At 45.2% G+C, this 22,035-nt stretch overlaps 1 long non-coding RNA gene across 1 annotated transcript; it reads right to left on the bottom strand.

Moving 5' to 3' along the window:
• Nucleotides 1–13,016: 13,016 nt before the first annotated feature.
• LOC129655498 (uncharacterized) lies at nucleotides 13,017–22,034 on the bottom strand. Its single transcript, XR_008716026.1, has 3 exons — nucleotides 21,626–22,034; nucleotides 14,649–14,832; nucleotides 13,017–13,409 (listed from the first exon to the last, which is right to left on the bottom strand). It is a non-coding gene; the product is annotated as an uncharacterized LOC129655498 (long non-coding RNA).
• Between the last annotated feature and the right edge of the window lies 1 nt (nucleotide 22,035).

A 22,035-nucleotide genomic window follows, 5' to 3' on the forward strand; every position in this document is an offset into this window, starting at 1 on the left:
AGTAGATTCTTGGAAATAGCTCTGGACAGCATGTCATTGTCCAACCTCAACAAGCACATTCTGATGACGAGTGGACGTCTCATGGATATTTGCTACATTTGTGATTCCATTTACATCCTCACCTACATGACCACAGCCCACGCAGTTCACACCACCTCAGCCCTCCTTCCCTATCGGGTTCCTGAGGTGTCCTGTGCCGTCAACTTTGCTACAGAGGAAAGGTGTTCAAGGAGTGGTGTGGTCATGTGGAAAGAATCCAGCAGCGCTGGGCAGAGGTGGACTTGGTGGACTATGCTCTTTCCCCTCAAAAGGAACACACAGGTCACAAGCAAACAGCAGCCTTTGTGAGTCAGTGCCCGCTCTGCCTGACTGTCCTTTGCACCAATCTTTTGAACCAATAAATACAGGAACACCCACAACTACCACCTCTTATCTGCAGGAAAATAAGCCAGTTAGGGAAGTTGTGCAAGACACTGAACAAACATCCACAAGAACCAAGCACTCCACCCTCCCCGGAAAGCCCTTCAACCCTGGATGTGGGCGCTCACTGTTGAGACGGAGAAGAAGAATTGACAATGGCTTTAGTTGGGTCTTTCTCTAGTTTCTCTTTTTTTTGGAGGATATCTTGGAACTTGAGGATCTTTTAAAAAAAAATAACACTTTAAGGAACATATTAGTGGCATTCAGAATATCACATTATTTCCTGGGTGATCTTCTGAGAAAATAAAAGCAAGATATTGGTGTGTTCTAGTGACTTTAGGAACCTCAGAATTTTCAGATCCATGCTATTAAATAACTCCCTTATTTAAGGCTGTCCAAGTAACTAATGGGCTGCAGACTCTCAGACTGTGAAGGAAATTTTGAAGGTTGATAGAAGACAAAGAAACCAACATATCTCACTTACAGTTGATGCTCCCAGGCAGTTTTTTGCTGGGTGATTAGATTATTATTTGTGTTACAACTTGATCACCTGTATTTCATTTCAAATACATTTTCCTCAGTTTCTTTGCCAGCAAAGCACACTTGATAGAAAAGCCTCAAAATCAATTTCTACTGCTCCACTAGTTTTATGCATTTTAAATTTCAGGAAACAACAATTAGGATATTTTCAATGAAGAAAAGAGCTCCATTAAGCTGCCACAAATGTCAAAAGTTCCTGGCTATGCAAACACTTAGGTAATTGTTCTGGAAACCCCATGCACCGGAGTAGACCTACAACACAAGGAATGATTCACTATTTCTATGCACATACTCTCTCTAAAATGTGCTCCAGTTTGGTTTTTTTTTCCCCTGAAGGGGGAAAGACAAAATATGGTACATCAAATCCAAAAGTTCTTTCTGTTATCTTTTGGAAGTACTGCCTCACATGAGAGCATTAGAAGACATTGCTGTTTTCATTAATGAAGCAGCCAGATGGGCTAGAATTAAAACAGGTTGAAACTCTGAAATCCTTCCTGAAAGACAAAATCACATAGAGAACGTGTGGGTTCTCAAGTTTCCAAATGGTCTGCATTTCCTCTTGTGACTTTATCCTCAAGTTTGTTTTTTAAAAGTTGTAGCTGGTAGCATATGACTGGTGTCTTATCTTCTGAGCAATGTTAAAGCACACACCATCAAACGTCAATGAGAACACACAGGCCTGGGCCCACAACACCAAGGCTCATATACTCCCAGAGCTTTTTTAAAAAATATTTATTTATTTGGCTGTGTGGGGTCTCAGCTGTGGGTTGTGGGATTTTCACTGCATCAAGCATGATCTTTCATTGTGGCTAACGGACTTTCTAGTTGCTCTGCAGCATGTGGGATCTTACTTCCCCAACTAGGGATCAAACCTGTGCCCCCTGCATCGCAAGGTGGATTCTTAACCACTGGACAACCAGGGAAGTCCCATCTCTGGGGGCTTTTAATGGATACCTTGTTACTGTTCAGCCACTAAGTCGTATCCATCTCTTTGCGATCCCATGAACTGCAGCATGCCAGGCTCCTCTGTCCTTCACTATCTCCTGGAGTTTGCTCAGATTCATGTCCATTGATGCTATCTAACCATCTCATCCTCTGTTGCCCCCTTCTTCTTTGGCCTTCAACCTTTCCCAGAATCATGGTCTTTTCCAGTGAGTTGGCTCTTCGCATCAGGTGGCCAAAGTATTGGAGCTTCAGCTTCAGCATCAGTCCTTCCAATGAATACTCAGGGTTTATTTCCTTTAGGATTGACTGGTTTGATCTCCTTGCTCTCCAAAGTACTCTCAAGAGTCTTCTCTAAGTCCAAATGCTTGTGGGGAACTTGCTGAAGCATACTGCATAAGCTGTGTCCCCTACAGCATATGTTTGGTGCTACCAACACCACGGTAGAGCATTAGCAAGAGATGGAATGAAGTTTAGACATTCCATCAGTGGGGAACCAAACCAGGTCTGTTTATGTGAGGACTCTAGGGGCAGTTCTGTTGGGCAGTTGAAACAGATTGTAAATGGGAGTTCCTGTTTAGGCCGTGATGGGCTGGCCATATGGTGGTCATCAGAGATTTTCAACAAGAGGTCATCAGTCTGTACCCTACCTGAGAGGATGAAGAGTAGGAATCTGGCAGGCAATACCCATCGTGGATCAAGCTGCCACAGATGGAGATGAAACAGGAGTTCAGAACAGAACCTGGAGCCCAGCTGACCAGATACTGATTAGATAAACCTGGAGCCCAGCTGACCAGATACTGATTAGATGAACTGCTTACACTTCCTCTGACTAAGAGTAGACTTGTGTTCAACTCCTGGGGTAGGGCTGAGCTGCACATGAGTTTCCATGGCCTCAGACCAGGATTGAGCCTGAATTCAGGGAAAGACACCAGGCAGATGGCCAAGCACCACCCACACCAAAGTTCTCGTGGCTCTCAGCCCACTTTTTTTTTTTAACAATTTCATCCCTTTTCACAAGATGTTTTAATTACTTGAAATTCACAGGTCCTAACTCCTCAGGATCTAGTTCAAAAAGTGTCTCCTCTGTGAATCCCTTCTTCACTCCTGACACTTTCTACACCTTGTCTTATCCTGTTTTTCTTTACACATCTCTCCCTGAGTAGCCTTCAAGCTTCTTGCCAAATGAGCTTTGGCATCTCCTGAGCCCAGCATAGCCTAAGATCTGAACACATATTTGATGATAAATAAATGGATGGTGTAACTGAATGATTCAGTTCACTTAATGGGGTGAGCAAGTATTTATCAAATGGAAGCTGATCAATAAACAAGTTAACGAATGAATTGTTAACATTCCACATATTGACAAAGGATACAGAATGATAGCAGTAGATAACAGTTATGTACTGCTGACTGTCCTGGGTGCCTGTGTTTAGTCCATTACATAGATTATCTTATTTCATCTTCATAACAACTCAAGATGGAAGTGCTATTATGACACCCATTTTACAGGTGAAAAAATGGAGGCATCATGCTAGAGTCTTTAAGAAGTCAGTCTGATCTGAGATCTGTTCATTCTACTCAGCAATAGGATCACTCACTTCTCAGGCCTTTCACTTGCCACCGGGATGTGGTGACTGTTGGGGGTGGGAAAAGATGACATCAGGCCCTCCTTGTCTCTCTGCCTCTCTCTTCCTCCCTCTCCTGCAGTTTGATTGCTGGTTCCCCCATGATGACTGCCCCTTTCTCTCCTGATGAGGATAGGTTAGAGTGGTACTGAAAAAGGGCTTGCCTGGTGGCTCAGATTGTAAAGAATCCACCCGCAGTGCAGGAGACCCAGATCCAATCCCTCGGTTGGGAAGATCCCCTGGAGGAGGGCATGGCAACCCACTCCACTATTCTTGCCTGGAGAATCTCATGGACAGAGGAGCCTGGAGGCACAGTCTATAGGGTTGCAAAGAGTTGGATACCATGAAGTGACTTAGCACGCGCGCATGCACGTCCTGAAATAGTCTATAGAGTTGGTTCCTTTGAGTTCTTGACCTTGCTAGCATCAAGGTGTAGGTGTGGCAGAAGATGAAATGAAATAATAAGGCATTTCCCTAATCATCTGATATCTGTGTATCTACTTCCTTTTGAAGACCCCAGGAAGTACTTAACCTACATCATCCACTTCAGTCCTCACTCCAACCCCTGGAGGGAGGTATCCTTATCCCCCAACACACTTATGAGGCAACTGAGAGTCCCAGAGATTTCGCAATCTTGCCTAATGTCCCTGAAGCTGAACGAAGAGCCAGGATTGGAACGGAGGGCCATCTGCCTCCAAGAGACACAATTCAGGAACTGTCTACGAAGTCCTTTTTGAGCATGCTTAGCAACATGTAGCATGCTGTCACTAAAATACTTTGGTGGTGGGGACATGGCCATAGTCATCTTCTCTGGCTATGGGTCAAGGTCTCCTTTAAAGCATGACTTTGATGGCAGCCTTTTGGTCTGCTTACTAAAGAAAGTCACAAAGATGTCATTCATTCATGTAAAGTCAGAGACAGAAGCCAGGTATGATGGTGTCTCCTCCCTCTACTGACTTCCCCCATCCTCTCCTCTTCTGCTCTTTAGCAGCTCAGTCACTCACAGTTTACATGCAGCCGTTTTCATTGACCTGCTCACGACGGATGACAAGTGGCTCTTACGGAACAGGGTACCAGTAGGAGAGAGGAGCCCGGAGCCCACGCCCACGCTGTTTGCTTTGTGAAATTCCAGACTGTTTAATCTGCTCTACCTCATCCTAAGAACTCCAGATTCCATTTTTCTTAATGACTTTCCCCTCTTTGAATGCCTACACAGTTATCTTTGAAGAAGGAGAAAAAGAATAGATGAATCATTTGCAGGAAACGGAGGGGAGAGAAGTGTGGTTGGAACAGCAGATGGCTGAGTGTGTGGGCATGTGGCTGCCTCCGTTGTTCTTTCCCTCCACCACCCTCTGGACACGAACCTTTGGGAGTCAGTGTACACTCATTTTGGGTGGGGGCTGTGCCCGATTTCAGATACTAACATGTAATTGCACATCTGCTCAGATTCCTCTCAGACATTGAAATTCCAGGGAGAGTGGGAAACTCAGGCTAGGTTCAGATTGAAATGTTGGTCCTCTCTTTGAAGTTTTGACATTAAACATTCTAATAAGGTGATAAACTCCTTTCAGTTAGTAGCAAGAGAATTTCTCGTGCGGTCTTCTTTCTCCTGTAGAATATGAAGTCAGGACGTGAGTTTTCTTTCTGTGCCACAGGGCAAGCTCTCTAACCTGGGAAGGGGTTGGCAGATGTATACAGGGAAGCCAGAGGAGACAGACTACCTATAGATAGAAATCTGCATTAAGCAGGAAAACACAATTGTTCTTGATGGGGCTTTTGGCGGGGGCCAGGGGTGCAGAAAGGACATAAAGACACTACGGTTGTAGGGACAAGTGTCCATGTATTGCTCTCCAAAGGTAGCTTTTTGCTATATATATGGAGATGATACCAAAGATGGTCTGTTCACTTGGATAACTGAAATAAGTTTCCAGAATCCTGAGAATCCAAGAGAACATACATTTTTGGAAAAGCTTGACTTTTTTTTCCCAGAAGGTTTCATGTAGACCCTCCTGTTACTTCTAAGTAAATTTCCAAATGTTATCTGGATGTCACATTAGGATAAGTAATTGTGGCTATTTTATTTTTAGATTACGAAACTCATTCCATCAATAAACTCTTCCACTGATTTTTCCCCCCACTTCCATCATCACCATCTGCCCTCCCACCTCTAGCTGCACAGGACGGGACTCTGGTGTGAGCACGTGAATGAATGTGCAGAGAGGTAAGAGCTTGTTCGTTTTTAGTGCAATAGGATTTTTGGTAAAATACATGTCTAGAAGCTGAGGTATGTTTCTTAATGTGTGAGCATGCCTACTTATTCGTTAAGCCACATCTGACTTTTTGCAACCCCACAGTCTGTAGCCCATCAGGCTCCTCTGTCCATGGTCTTTCCCAGGCAAGAATACTGGAGTGGGTTGCCATTCCCTTCTCCAGGGGGTCTTCCCAACCTAGGGATTGAACCCAAGTCTCCTGCATTGACAGGTGGGTTCTTTACCACTGAGCCACCAGGGAAGCCCATGTTTCTTAACACAAATTATTATATACCACTCGGAAACAAAGAACTGTGGTAAAATGCATTTTTTTAAAATTAATGAACACTCCTTCAGAATCAACTTTAATCATAAAAGTCATCTGATCAAGAATGAGTAAACTCAGTCCAGAAATCAATCTAAATGATCATAAAAAAAATCTGTCATCATAAATCTAGTAAATAATAGAATTTTCACCTTCATTATGATGTGATGAGTTGTTTATCTGAAAGTCCTTCATATTAACCTTCACAAAAGCACTAATTCTTGGATCCCCAAAAGCTTTAAAATAACTCTTCATAATTTATAAACATGGCCATACCAGACTAATTTGTGTGGTTCTTGGGATGTCCCACCCAGCTTCACCTGACCCCCAGCCCCAGCATGGTCCTGAATGGACAGCCTCCTGGGGCTGGAGGGGGTGGGGGATTGGGGTGGGGATCTGGTGGAATCACAGCTCACCTGCCATAACAGGAACCTCATCAGTGGTTCCTGGCCCAGGTCTGACCTGACAAAACTCATACCCAGGGAAGGCTGCTGCCCTCCCGTCTCTTCCAGGCAGCTTGCTAAGATGTGGAATCTGGCTTCCCTAATGGCTCCCTGAAATGGCTGAGTAACAACCCAGATGTGCAGGGGACTAAAACTTTGAATCAAGGAACTAGAGGCCGAGAAGATAAATCCTTCTTCCTTTCTCCACCCCCACCTCTATCTGATGGATTGTTTCAAGGTGACTTGCAGGATGAGCAACTGGCTCGTAATTCTTCATGACTTTATGGCCAGTCCCCAACACGCCTGCCTAGTAACTGCATTCCTTTCTCCCCTGTCTCATCTCTGTGTCTCACTTTTGCAGCCCTGGGATTGCAGGGGCCGTCATAGCAATCTCTGCCATAGGTTTTATTCTCTAGGGAATTTGGCTAATGATTAAAAAAAAAAAAAAACCCACACATCATATCTTCAGTCTAGCCTCCTACCTACAGTCTATTTTCTTTTTAATAAGAATGAACAGAGATCTAAAGTTTATATCAAGGTTAACTAGAGCTGCTCCAGTGAAGTGCCTCTGGGTGGAGAATATGTTCTCTAAATCTAACTTCTCTGTAAGTGGGTTTCATCTCACCACAGGATGCTTGGATACTAGCCGTTCTTTTCTCAAACTGATTGCTTCTATACAGCCTGGTTGGAGGGAGCATCTGCCAACCCCTCCCCGGGTTAGAAAGCTTGCACTGTGGCTCAGAAAGAACAACCCAGAAACAGTTTCGCTTACATATAGCCTGGTATTTACAAACCTATCTCCAGATCTCTATTGTATTTGATGCCACGCTCCGTCTTCCTTGTATCCTTCCCTTCCCTTTCACTCTCAGCAAATTCCTGATATGTACATACAGTAAATCTGTTTCAAAGGAAAAATCAAAATCTTTTTGATTCAGGACATTCTGTTTTGGGTAAAATATGTATCTTTTAATTGACAGTTTGAGAATATCAGACACCAAGAGCAATGTGATATTTGAAGATTGTAAACAAGACACTTTAAACCATACCCAGAATGAGAAAGTGAAAAATATTTCACTTCCATATTTAATGAATCAGATAGTATCTTCTTATGGAGAGAAAGGGGGTGAGGATAAAGGCACTTAGATTTTTAGTGCTACTGAAAAGTAGAGTCTATGAATGTTGGAAGAGAGTATTAAGGCTGTTATTTTAATGAGTTAAAATTCTTCAGAAGGTTTGCATTGATAATAATATCTGAGGCTGAATTTAAGACAAACACTCTTCTGGGATTAAAACAAAACAAACAAAAATTGGGACTCTTGGATCCTGAGCAAGCCTGAGGAATGAGAAAAGCTTTCATTATAAGATGGCATTTAGAATGAGATGGAAAGAAAAAGTCAGGTATCAGTGAGTTATATATCAAAGTGTGTTCAGGGGTTGTTAAAGGCCTCTACATTATTTTTTTTAATTTGAAGCTAATGATTGAGTTATGGTATTTTAAGTTCAGTGGCTACTATCAACTTAATATTATGGTTGAAAAATAAGGTATAAAAGTAAAATAGGATTTTTATTTTATTTACCAATCCCCCCCCCAAAAAAAAGCAGGACAGAATATGAGTAGATAGTTCAAAGACAAAGAAATTCAAGCAGCCTTTAAACATGTGCCAAGATGCTTGATCTGACTCTTAGTAAGAGAAATGGAAGTTAAAGTTGCCATGAGATACAAAGATTCATCTGTCAGATTGGCAATAGCTTGGACAGCACAGTGTGTCAGCTAAGGTACGAAAAAATACATTAGTGGTAAGAATGCAAACTATACAGTCTCAGAAAGGGGCATTTGGGTGACAAGAAGCAAAATTATATACTTGCATACTCTAACCAAGCAATTCCACATGTAACAATGTATCCCACAAACATACTCATACACAAAGTGGATAAGTGAATAAAAGCGTACTCACTGCAGTCATTGCTTGCACTGGTAAAAAAGATAATGAGGAACCACCATGCCCACTGACAGGAAGATTTCACAAATAAACCATGCTGTGCTCACACAACGGAAAACTATTTGTGTGTGCTAAGAATTGATGCTTTTGAACTGTAGTGTTGGAGAAGACTCTTGAGAGTCCCTTGGACTGCAAGGAGATCCAACCAGTCCATTCTGAAGGAGATCAGCCCTGGGATTTCTTTGGAAGGAATGATGCTAAAGCTGAAACTCCAGTACTTCTTCGGCTACCTCATGCGAAGAGTTGACTCATTGGAAAAGACTCTGATGCTGGGAGGGATTGGGAGCAGGAGGAGAAGGGGACGAGAGAGGATGAGATGGCTGGATGGCATCCCTGACTCGATGGACGTGAGTCTCAGTGAACTCCGGGAATTGGTGATGGACAGGGAGGCCTGTCCATCCACCGTGCTGCGATTCATGGGGTCGCAAAGAGTCGGACATGACTGAGTGACTGAACTGAACTGAACTGAAGTCACTTCAGTCCTGTCCGACTCTTTGTGACTCCATGGACTGTAGCCCGCCAGGCTTCTCTGTCCATGGGCTTCTCCAGGCAAGAATACTGGAGTGGGTTGCCATGCCTTCCTCCAGGGGATCTTCACAACCCAGAGATCAAACCCACATCTTTTATGTCTACCTCCACTGGCAGGCAGGTTCTTTACCGCTAGCAGCACCTGGGGAGCCCATGGAATACTATATAGCAACTAAAAAGAATGAGGAAGCTCTATGTTTTCTGATGTGAGCCCATTTCCAAAATGTGTTCAGTGAAAAATCAAATTGCACTCCTGTATGTTTAGTCTGCACTGTTGTGTAATGATAACATCAGCAATAGTAAATGTGTATGTTTGTATACGTATAGTCTCTCTGTTCGGGAGCATGCACCAGACTAGTTAACAATTATTGTCTCTAGGGAAAGGATCTAGGTGTCTAGGAGAGGCTTACTTTAACTCTCTACCACTTCTTTCCTTTTGAATTTTGTTCCATGCATGAGTATTATCTGTGCTGTGACTTAGGCGCTCAGTCGTGCCCGACTCTTTGTGACCCCATGGACTGCAGCCCGCCAGGCTCCTCTGTCCATGGAGATTCTCTAGGCAAGTATACCAGAGTGGGTTGCCATGCTCTCCTTCAGGGGATCTTCCCAACTCAGGGATTGAACTGAGATCTCCCACATTACAGACGGATTCTTTACCGTCTGAGCCACCAGGGAAGTCTGAGTATTATCTATCCAAATATGTCACTAATATTAATTTTTTAAGAGGAGGAAAAATTGTATATGTAGACATTTGAAAGGGAGTTTTCATCTAATTCACGAGAAAACTCTATTCTGTTGTTCCAAGTCAACTGGAAGCAACATACACATTATTTTTTCATTTATTTTAAAATAAGCTTTATTTATTTAAAATAAACTTTATTAAGGGCAATTTTCCATTTAGGGCAAAACTGAGCAGGAGGTTTCCCATATACTCACATGCGCAGCCGCCCCCATTACCAACATCCCCCACCAGAGTGATCCATTTGTTATAAGCCATGAACCCATAATGAGATGTCATTATCGCCAAAAGTCCACAAATTAAATAAGGATTCACTCTCAGTTCGGTACATTCTATGAATTTTAACAAATATATACTGATACATAACCAGCATTTTAATACTGTTCAAAATAGTTTCACTGCCTTAACTATCCTCTGTACTCCACCAATTCACCCCTCTCTCCCTACAACCTCTAGCAATCACTGATTTTTTTCCTGTCTCAGTAGTTTTGTCTTTTCAAGAGTGTCATATAGTGGGAATCATGCAGTGTGTAGCCTTTTTCAGATGTGCTTATTTCATTTAGCAACATGCATTTAATTTCCTTCCATGTTTTTTCATATCTTGATAACTCATATTGTGATATTTAAACTGCCCTTAAAATAAGACCTCATTTGTGCAAGCTTTAAAAAGTTAAGTTATTCTTCTGTAATTTGTAATCTCCCAATTGCTTGGTGATGAATTTTGCCATTAAGTTTTCCAAGAAATGCATGGTAAGAGAAAACAAATTAAACAGAATAATTTACTGTACCAGAGCAAATATTTCCATTTTGGAGAACTAATCACTTCTTCCTTATGTAAGTGTACTTTAGAAAGTACTGTATGTTATCTTCTTATGCCTTCCTGCCATGTCTTCTTATTCCATCATTCTATAATCACTTAGTTTTCATACATAAAATGAAGATTTTTGCAGTTCTTCACTGTAAGCCTAAATCTTCCCATCCCGTGTTGGCAGGACTCTGTCACCGCCACCACCATCCTTATGGATCTTGAACTTGATACTAAGACCACACTGAGGCTACCTCTGCAACAGTCTCTCTTAGATCATGGTCCCAGCTGTAACCTACTTGAGGGGAGTGTCCCCACGTGATTTATTCTTCTACCCCTCAGAAGACCTTGCCCCAACTCATCAGAGATACCGAGCATGAATTCTCTGAAAGGTAGAAAACAGTCATTTTGACAAAGCATAAAACATTTTCAATCTGTGCTGCATTCTGCAACAGATACTGATGATATTTTTCCAAAAAGAGGAGAGAAGTCTGCTATGGTTCAGGGCAGTGAAATGGACATCTCGTTGTCAGAGAGACTCTGGGAGCAGGTGGAAAAGGCACGGCCAGGTGTCCTCTGCTACCCCAAACACAAGAATACCTGAAAGCAATATGCCCAATTCTCCACTTAAATAACCGTGTTTAGCTCTGTCTACAGATAAGGGGCGCCGCTCCACCTCCATTGCAGCAATAGGACTAATCCCTTACAATTTTGTTTCTAATGAAAAATATGAGGGACAGAAGCCGTATTCATTTATTTATTAACAAAACTTCACTTTAAGGAACAGTGTTTGTAATCCCACTTGTTGCATGTATTAGAAACACCACTTCTTGAGTAGTGGAACTTCTTTAGAAGCTTAGCTAGGATGCTTTTACTCCACTTTCAACTTTTCTGCAGGTCTGAAATTTTCATAATAAAAAGTTAGAAGCAAAAGGCAATTTCCCTCCTGGAGAGAAATGACATCACTGGCATTTAGAAGAACGTCCCCCCCTCCTTTCCTGGCTACAATTACAAGCATCTCTCAGTACCTCCCGGTGTGAGGTAAGATAAGGATTTTGTCATCTTCTATTAATAGGGAAGGATTTTGAGTCGCAGAAGGGCGAAGTGATTTTTCTAGCCTCAGAAATAAGAAGAATAAAACGAAGCAAGATGATTAGTTCATTATTTTAGGAACAGAACTATTGTGGTGAAGAGCATCATTTTCTTCAACAATTGCAATTGCTTCCTAATTGGTTTTCCTGCCCCCAGTTTCTCTCTGTCCTCCAGTCTACTCACTCCTTTTGTTAACAGAACCATATTCTGAAATCACGTCACACATATAAATATCTGTGATGACTTCTCCCTGCCTAAATAAAAATTCCAAACTCCTTAGCAGGATATCCAAAGCCCAGGTCCACCTGGCTTTAAACTCCCTTTCCTCTTTCTTTTCCTCTGTGTCCTTTATAGGGCTTCCCACGTGGCTCAGTGAGTAAAGAATCCGCCTGCAATGCAGGAGACGCGGGTTCGATTTCTGGGTCGGGAAGACCCCTGGAGAAGGGGTAGGTTACCCAGTCCGGTATACTGGGGCTTCCCTGGTGGCTCAGATGGTAAAGAATCCGGCTGCAATGCAGGAGACCTGGGTTCGATCCCTGGGTTGGGAAGATCCCCTGAAGAAGAGAAAGGCTACCCACTCCAGTATTCTTGCCTAGAGAATCCCATGGACAGAGCCTGGTGGGCTACAGCCCATGGAGTCGCAAAGAGTGGGACATGACTGAGCGACTGAACATGCACGCCCTCTCTAACTGCTCACCTGCTCTCCAGTGCTCATGCACAGCTGTCCTTGCCTCCAAACCTTCGTTCATGCCACCTGGCTCTTACCCAGAGTGCCTTTCTTTCCCTATCCCTCTGGGACCATGGAGAGAGGGGCATCTGCTAACAATGACACATCGCAAGTGCCACCAATGTCAGTAACAGAAATAATTTTTTAACCTTTTTTACGCAAATTAAAAAAAAACCTCACTGGTCACTGAGTCTAACTAGAGAATGTCACAGCTAATTCTTCATCTTTACAGCATTAGAGTACTACAGGAGCTATACTGAATTACCTAAAGGAAATTACCATATAGACACTCTAACAAAAGGGCAGAGAAATCCCCATTATAAAGGCTTTGTCCCTGGGAAACTGGTCAGGCCAGCGGGGTGGATTAAGGGAGGCGGGGAGGGGAGGGCACGGCCAAGCAAGGGTTTAGACTTTTGAAAAGAATCTAAAATTTCTGATGGCTCCAGAAAAACTTGACAAACTTACACACACACACACACACACACACACACACACACACAAAGCACATTCGTCAGACATTTAATCAAAATAACTTTGAAATCACGCACGTGCAAAAATTACTATAGCAAATGTGCTGAGCAGGTGGCCCGTTTACTTAAGGCGAGGTGCGGTTCTACCATACGGCCTTCAGCAAAAGCACCCTTCACCCACAAATGGAAGACTCCTCCCATTCATGGGAGAGTGGCTCTCATACTCAGTTCTGACTCAGCTCCTTCTCCCTCTACCTGAAAAGCTCCTGCCAGGCGAGACATCAAAGGAAGGAAGGAACTTCCCAGAGGAGACTTCTTGGATGCAGGAGGCCTTAAAACCTTCAGGATCAGCGACAACAAACCCAGATCACGGAGGATGGCTGCATTGCTTCGGCCAGTAGATTTCCAATTTGCCTCCTTTAGATTGTGCAGGGAGATGCCAAGGCAGCGCAGTGGTAAAGAATCTGTACGCAGATTCGATCCCTGGGTCAGGAAGATCCCCTGGAGAAGGAAATGGCAGCCCACTACAGTATTCTGGCCTGGGAAATCCCATGGACAGAGGAGTCTGGCAGGCTCCAGCCCATGGGGTTGCAAAGAGTTGGACACGGCTTAGTGAGTGAAGAACAAGACTGTGCAGACAATGGGAATGGCTGTGAGCCATCAGAGATGGAGGGGAAGAATGCCTGCTGCAATCCCAGACTGCTGGGAAGTCCCTCTGAGACAACCAATGTCCCCAAGCTCCCCAATTTACTTATCCAGATCTCTAGGCACCTTGAAATCTAGGCTGCTTACAGTAGCCACTAAGAGGGGTGGTAAGGCAATGGGCCTTTAACATTTTTCTTTCAGAACCTTGCATGAATTTTTTTTTTCTTTCTATTCCTAAGAACAGAAATGACACTGTATTGTTTCTCATGATATGATCCCTTTTCAGAGAGGTCCCTCTGAGACAACCAATTTACTTATCCAGCTCCCCAATTTACTTATCCAGATCTCTAGGCACCTTGAAATCTAGGCTGCTTACAGTAGCCACTAAGAGGGGTGGTAAGGCAATGGGTCTTTAACATTTTTCTTTCAGAACCTTGCATGAATTTTTTTTTTCTTTCTATTCCTAAGAACAGAAATGACACTGTATTGTTTCTCATGATATGATCCCTTTTCAGAGAGGTCAATCAACATTTATTAAGAGCTGTATGTGCATGTGTGAATAATAAAAACAGGTAACTATCAATGAATTAGTATTGGTTCGGGACTATTCTAACCCCTTTACAAATATAACTCATTTATCACAATAGTCCTCTGATAAACTTCCCTCACTTCAGAGATAAGGAAACTGAAGTATAAGACAATTATGTGATTTCCTTCAGAGTCACATGCTAGAAAGGTTTAGAATCCAAGTTGGTCTGACTCTAGAACTTCCAGTCTTGACCTGCAAGATCAAACTGAACAAAACCGGTAGACGCTGCTCTTTTATGACAGGTTGTATGAAGTCACTCTTATCAGGCAGGGAGAAAGGTGTACAAAAGAGGCTTTGAAGGGACTGAGGTATTTGAATTCCAGGGTAACGACCTGATATTTGAGGCCAGCCCTCCCCACTATAAAACTGTGATAACAGTATTCCTGCTATGCAGAATTACCCCGGTAGTTAGACTGAACATGTACAAAGCTTGATGTAGACTCAATTGTAGCTTTATGTTGTTGTTTTCATGGACTATCCAAATACAACTTTTGTAATTAGCTCACCGAATGGCCCAAAGCAGGACTGGAGCAGACTGGAGATTGGAGGCCTCTGGAGTTCCACTGATACATTCTTGGGGAATCAGTGAGTTCTTACGTGTGATCAACGGAGCTAAAGCAGTCCTTGCGTTGTGGACACACAGCCGTTTCCATTGACTGCTGGCAAAAACAGGCTGGCAGGAAATAGTACCTACTTAGAAAAATAATTAGTTCTCTTATACAACAGCTACTTGTACTGCTCACACCTGCATAAATAAAGGAACGCAAGATGAGGAAAAAAGTCTCCCGGGGAAATATGGCCCACATAAGGAGGTGCAAGGCAAATGTTCTTCATGTAGATGCAGCAAGGCCAGTGTGCAGGGTCCTTCACACATGAGGTCCCATGACTAGGCCAGGGAAGGTTCTGGAAAGATGAATACATATAGGCCCTCATCTCTCCCGAAGGCCTAATTTCTCACCAAAGATCCTTGCTGAGGCTTTGGAAATAGTACAAGGGGAAGCAAAGTGCCGTTGTTGCTTTCCCAAAACAAAACAAAACAAAAAAGAAAACTGAAAAGAAACCAACAGAAAATGAACTTGGCTGTACTGCTGACGTAGAGATGCCAACTCCTGATGATTTCAAACATACATATTTACATGCGCTTTTACATTTCCTACTTTGTGAAAATAAAGGGTAAGTGGAAGGGCTTCCATGGTGATCCAGTGGTTAAGACTCAGTGCTTCGACTGTGGAGGGCACAAGTTCAATCCCTGCTCTGGGAATTAAGATCCTACATGCTATGCGACACAGGGGGGCCCCCCTCAAAAAATTGATAAAGGATGAGAGGGAAAAATCAATGAATGTTTTCCCCTTGGAAGGAAAAGGACAAAAGCATCTGAAGGAAGAAATCAACACTGCTGGCTTTACGTGAACTTCCTTACTAGAAACTAATTTCCAAAGTTAGGTTCAAGTTTACAAAGTTATGTTCAAAGACATGTTCAATATTCTTGATATCATCTCTGTGGGATCCACAAAGTACATTAATGGGCATTCCATTAGATGATGGGAAACAGAAACAGGCGAAAGATGATAAAGACCTAAGGTTTAGAAGCTTTGCCCGATTGGGGTCAAGGTCTGAACTTCACAGGAATTCCTATCTTCCTTCAGGCTGTATCATTCCGGCAAGGTGAGGAAGCGCCATCTTTTACGGGAAAGCTCCGTCTGCCCCCTCCACGTGACTGTGGCCGTGACTCTGGAACTCGAGCTGTTTGTCAGTCACCATCTAAGCTCTCCCGCCTTTCCCTTCAGTGCTGCATTGTTTGGGGAAATTGTTAACCTGCCTTCAGTAAGATCCTGCAGACCCTTGAATAAGCTCCCTGCTGCTGACCCCTAGGGCAAGCTGCACGAAACTGCCACACTGGAAGTGGTAAGCTGGCAAACCCGGATTTGCAGTCATGGTATTTTAATTTGGCGCTCATATTTGAAACTCCCTTTGGTTTTCTCCATGCACAGCCCATCATTGTATATTACCTGGGTTTCCTATCGTCAGAGATTTGGGCCTCTTGTACAGTTCCTGCTGTTCTGACATAAGTTGCTGTCTTTTTGAGGCACCTGTCAGGAAAGCTCAGCATACGTCTGTGAACCTCCTGTGTGTGTGCTCAGTAACATCCAACTCTTTGCGACCTCATGGACTGCAGCCCGCCAGGCTCCTCTGTCCATGGGATTTCCCAGGCAAGACTACTGGAGTGGGTTTCCATTTCCTCCTCCAGGGGATCCTCCCAGACCAGGAATTGAACCCATGTCTCCTGCATTGGCCAAGCAGGTTCTTTACCACTCTGCCACCTGGGAAGCCCTTGTGAACCCGTATGCCCTTTCTTTATTTACAGTCAGATTATTTCAAACATATTTTTCAAATGCAGTTAAATTCTGTTCTGAGGTTTAGCTGTCCTGAAAGTCACCGACTGTCACTTAAAAAAAAAAAATTATTGGAGTATAATTGATTTATAATGGTGTGTTAATTTCAGATATATAGCAAAGTGAATTAGTTATACATATACATATATCCACTCTTTTCAGATTCTTTTCCCAAAAAATCATTAGCGTATTGAGGACAGTTTCCTGTGCTATAAAGCAGGTTCTTATTAGTTATATATTTTATATATCGTGGTGTGTATATGTCAATCCCAATTTCCCAATTTATCCCTCCCCTCCCCTTTCCTCACGGTAAGTTTGTTTTCTACAACCGTGACTCTAGTTCTGCTTTGTAAATAAATTCATTTGTACCCATTTTTTGTTTTTTTTTAGATTCCACAAATAAGCACTATGATATGATATTTGTCTTTCTCTGTCTGACTTCACTCGACTGTCACTTTGAGGGCCTCCCCAGGACCTCTAAAAATACCGAATCCTGGATATGCCAGAAGGCTCCATTTTAAGTTTGATCTTCCAAAACACGCTCTCCATATTAGGTGAAAATCTGTTTAACTATTTTCACATGATGTGTTAATAAATGTCACTGTATTCACAGAGATTACTCCAAGAAGATTAAAGGTCGTACCAACCCTTTTAGGTCTCATAAATCACAAGTGTTCTCAAATGCAGGAAAATTCCTGCCTAGTTGGAATGCTTCTCCAATAACCAAGCAAACGTTTATAGCCACAAGATTTTAAGGAACTTCCCAGGAGGAAATACGAGGAAGAATTCAGCACAGGTGCTCGTTGCATGCACAAACACACACGCAGAGGGACAGCAGGATCTATGAAACTGTTTCTGTGCCCTTGTGAAAATGGATCAGAGATGACTGGCCATATTCTGCAACCTTCAAACACAGTCTTCTATATGTGACTGATACCCTAAGCAGGGAACTGAGGCCTCCGGAAGTAAAGAAGCCTGTGATTCTCACAGTCACTGGAATTCTCCTAAGAGAGCTTTTCCTGGGAGCCCTGGCAACAGGGCCAGAATGAGATTCAAAGCAGGATAATCAGCAACAGCCAGTCAGCTTTATGCAGAAATGTAGCAGTGATTTTAAAAAGCATCATCCACTGAGTACCTACTTTGTGCCTTTTGTATCATCTTGGCTGTCCCTAACCCTCACAGTCGTTCGGGGCGGGCCTAACTATTCCCCATTTTACATACTGCTGAATTCCTTTCCTCGCCTTATTTTTCACTCTAGCACTTTCCCTTTTTAATATGCTGTATAATTATTTTGTTTATTGTCCTCACTAGAACGTGTGCTCCAGGAGGACAGGATTCTTACCTGTTTTACTCACGACTGCCTTCCTGGAATCCAGAGTAAATGAATAAATGGGTGAATGAATGAAGGGAGACCCAGAGTGGTTAAATGACTTTCCTCTGTCAAACTATTCCTTAGGAGACAGAGCTAAGATTTGAACTCAGGTCCTGGGTGCTACACCAACACACGTCAGTAATGGTGGCTGTGAGGATAAGCATCCAAGACATACGCGAAGAAAGCTAAACGGGCATTTATTGAATGGTTGACTGATGAAGAAAAAGAAAACCACCGGATGTAAAAGGAGCAGGAAGGAAATGAGCCTGACTTTTGATCCTTGACATCTGTGGGGAAGCAGCAACATAAAACATGAAGCCCAGAAATGCCTGGTGGCCAAAATTCAGTTCACAAGTGCAGACCTTGATTCTTTCAAACTTCAGGAGGAATAAGGAAGTGTGGTGGGCGCGGTCTCCACAGGCCTTCTAATACGGATACATGGTAATCCTTAAGGGTCTGTAAAGAGTCAGACCTCAAATCCCCACCCCACCATTTGCTACCCTCTGACCTCAGGCAAATTCCTTAATCTCTGTAAACAGGAATAATTTGCATGGGTTTTCTGAAGACTGCTGGAAATACTGTATGTAAACACACAAATTAAGACCATGCCCAGTGTGTGGCGGAGAAGGCAATGGCACAGAACTCCAGTACTCTTGCCTGGAAAATCCCATGGATGGAGGAGCCTGGTAGGCTGCAGTCCATGGGGTCGCTAAGAGTCGGACACGACTGAGCGACTTCACTTTCACTTTTCACTTTCATACATTGGAGAAGGAAATGGCAACCCACTCCAGTGTTCTTGCCTGGAGAATCCCAGGGACGGGGGAGCCTGGTGGGCTGCCGTCTATGGGGTTGCACAGAGTCGGACACGACTGAAGCGACTTAGCAGCAGCAGCAGCCAATGTGTGGTAAATGCCCATTACCCCTATTACTTCAATTATATCAGCACAGGGTACAGAGTGTTTAAGAGGGGAGCAGTAGGGAGAAGTTAGAAAGGCAGCTGGGTATATTTTGTATCTAACTGGTTTAAAGGATTTTGGTGCCGGTGTGTCACAGCACGTGCTTTTCTTGACATCTGAATCGCGATGGATTACACTGCTTAGCGCAGTTCCTCAGAGGATTTCTCCTGAGACTAGGGAATTCCAGGCGGGCTCTTAGGCCTCACACAGCATCGTTGGGATGGAAAGGACTGGGTCCATTCTGCAGGTTCCAAATTCAGAAAGATCAAAATAATACCAATGCTTAATGACACACCAACAACGTCTTACGGCATCTCACTTTACCTTTTCAATCATCACAGAGATTCTATCAATTTCCTTATGCCAACGTGGAAGACTACAGCTTAAAAAGGTAGAGGATATAATCAACGTCGCACATTTAGGAAGGGGTGGGGACGGACCCCTTCAAACTCCGGCCGTCGCCACCCAGGGGCCCTTTCTTTCAAGTCACTTCAGTTCACTCAGTCGTCTCCGACTCTTTTCGACCCCATGGACTGCAGCACGCCAGGATTCCCAGTCCATTATCAACTCCTGGAGTTCGCTTTTTTTTTTTTTTTTACACCGCACTTTTTCGGACCCAGCGGTTAGAAAGCCATTCTATAAAATGTCTAGAGAGGAGCTGAAAGGTTCAGACGCATGGGCAAAGCTAAATGTTTCAAGTTTAAGTGTTGCGACCATCACCCCAAATTGATGCCTAGGCTCAGGTAACTGCACTTTTAAAATGGCTAAATGGAAATCAACTTCTCTCCCTGCCTTTACTGTTGGAGGGCTTGGGCTGAAAGATTTTGCACGTCTCAGTTCCGCTGCAGGGTATCCTGCCTCTCCGCTCCTGGCCTCCAGGTCCCATTAACAGAAAGGGACATCAGCAACAGGTGGGGGCGGGTCGGAGGCGTCACCTCCCGCGCAGGCCTCCTCCAGCTCGAACCGGATGGTATCCAGTGAAATATGCGAGTTCTGTTCCACTAGATGCCCAAAAAAGGCGCAGGGAGAGGACCGCTGCAACCCCCACCTTCTCCCAGCACGCTCCTCCAGGGGCGGCCCGACTGCAGCAAAGCTCCAAAATTGGCAACCTGGGCCTAGCAGCCGCCTTTTTTTTTTCTTCTATTTTTTTAAAGCCTACATTCTCCAAACCAGGGAAGAGGCGGGTGACTAAAGATGCAAATTGGAGCGGGGGCGTCAGCAGGCAGGCCCGTGGGTGCAGGGCGTCTAGCTTGGGGAGACCCCGCGACCTCAGGTGCCCCCGGAGATATCCGCGGTGGGCGCAGAGCGCCGCGAGGGCGCTCGGAAAAGCCGCTCCCAGCCGAGCCGCTGCCTCCGCTTCCGCCTCCCCGGCGGCGGCGGCGGCGACGGGACAATGCGCGGCCTCTTTCCGCCCGGGGTTAGGGAGGGGCGGCCGGATTGGGGCCCGCGCCTTCCGGCCGCAACCCCCCACCTCCACCCCCTGCGCGCCGCGCCGGCCGCACACAGGTGGTTTTCCGCTCGGGAGCAGCAGGCTCGGGTACTTTCATATAACAATATGATTGTGCGCGCTGGGAATGTTCCTCCCCGCCGCCGCCGCCGCGGCCCCCACCCGCCACGCCTCTATCCCGCAGTCCGCCCCACCCCGTGGTACGCCGGCCGAGCGCGGCTCGCTGGTCTGGCCAGCACCTCCCCAATTACCTGCTGGCTATGCAGCGCGGCAGAGACGTTCCCCAGAATCCTCAGGTCGCCTCTGGAGCAGGGGACCCGGCACGCACTCCTCGCCCCACACCCGCCCCAGGCAGAACTGGAGCCCAAAGTCCCGCACTCGGCCCCCCACCGGTCCCCAGGGTCCCTAGACGCTCGGCGCCAGCTGAACTGGGCTGCGGAGGCGGCGGGTGCTCACGGGGAGCGCAACGCGCAGGAGGGGGCAGTGTTCTGCCAGTGCCCGGCGACTTGCAAGGGAGGGGGTTGCTGCCCCGGGAAGGAAGGGGCTGACCCGGCACGGGTTGTCGGGGTGGCTCCGTTCTGACATGCCTCGGTCTACAGTAAACCAATCGGCGAGCCCCACTTGAGTCCCCGCAGCCTGCAGGCCTTGCGGGAGGACTTCCCCATGCTTTGCGGATGGTGGGGACAGCCGGCCCGGCTCCGCGTGCCCGGGTGCACCTCGTCCAGGCAGCCCCTCCAGGGAGGCTCCTGTGTCTGGAAGCTGAGCTCGCTGCTCAGAAATGATTAACGAGCACTACCACCCAGCGCGCAGTGGGTGACTGCGGGGACCGGGGAGGGGGTGCTTGGATCCCCGGAACAATGGCTTATAACGCCCCACGCCGCCCCAGAAATAAAAGCATCAGACTGCCCAACGACTTTGTTCCTGCAGTCTCCACTGGTTTTTAAAAAATTAAATAAAACGCCGTTTTTTAAAAAAAGGATTGCTTCCTATTATCTGGACTTCCAAGCATTTGATTGCTTGCTTAAAAAGGTTTCAACAAAATCCTGGTTTGTTTCAAAAGATGTTGGATTAGCATTTAACACCTCATCGGTCACTAAAGCCCAGGCAGTTTACCAGCCCCAACAGAGCCTCGGCTAAAAGAACATCAGAGCAAACAGAGCTGGTCTTTTAAAACTGGCAAACAAATGCCACACACACTGCCTAAGGCGGGGAGGGGGGGGGGGGTGGGCAATGGTGAACTCCAGTGCAAATGAGTTTAAAAGGAAGAAAAGGGAAAAAGTCAGCACAAGTTTCTCTAAAGCTAGCTTGCGCTCACAGGCGTCGCGAACAAGGGCTTTTGTGCCCGCTAATTGCACCATTTGTGCGCAAAAGTTCCGACGCGAAGTGTGAACTCTCAACAGAAGGAAACATGAGACAACTGAAGTGCCCTGGTTTGTGTGCCCTGCTCCTCCTCCGCCGCCGCCTCCTCTTCTTTCTCCTTCCTCCCGCGGAGCCCGCTGTTGCAGCTTGTTTGCACTGGGGCTTATCCGGAGCGGAAATTCCTTTCCGTTTTTGTGAATGACAAACTCATTAACAATTCATCAACACAACCTGTTCCAGCCGGCCCGTCCCCACGGCAACAGCCCCTTCCGCAGAGCGCTCATTGGCTGGCCCGGAGAATGTATCCATTGAGACGCTCGCTGTTTGTATCCATTGAGGAGCTGCCTCGCGCAGGGGGTGTGCGAG

The sequence above is a fragment of the Bubalus kerabau genome, chromosome 1, assembly GCF_029407905.1.
Source record: "Bubalus kerabau isolate K-KA32 ecotype Philippines breed swamp buffalo chromosome 1, PCC_UOA_SB_1v2, whole genome shotgun sequence".
Classification (NCBI taxonomy): Eukaryota; Metazoa; Chordata; class Mammalia; order Artiodactyla; family Bovidae; genus Bubalus; species Bubalus kerabau.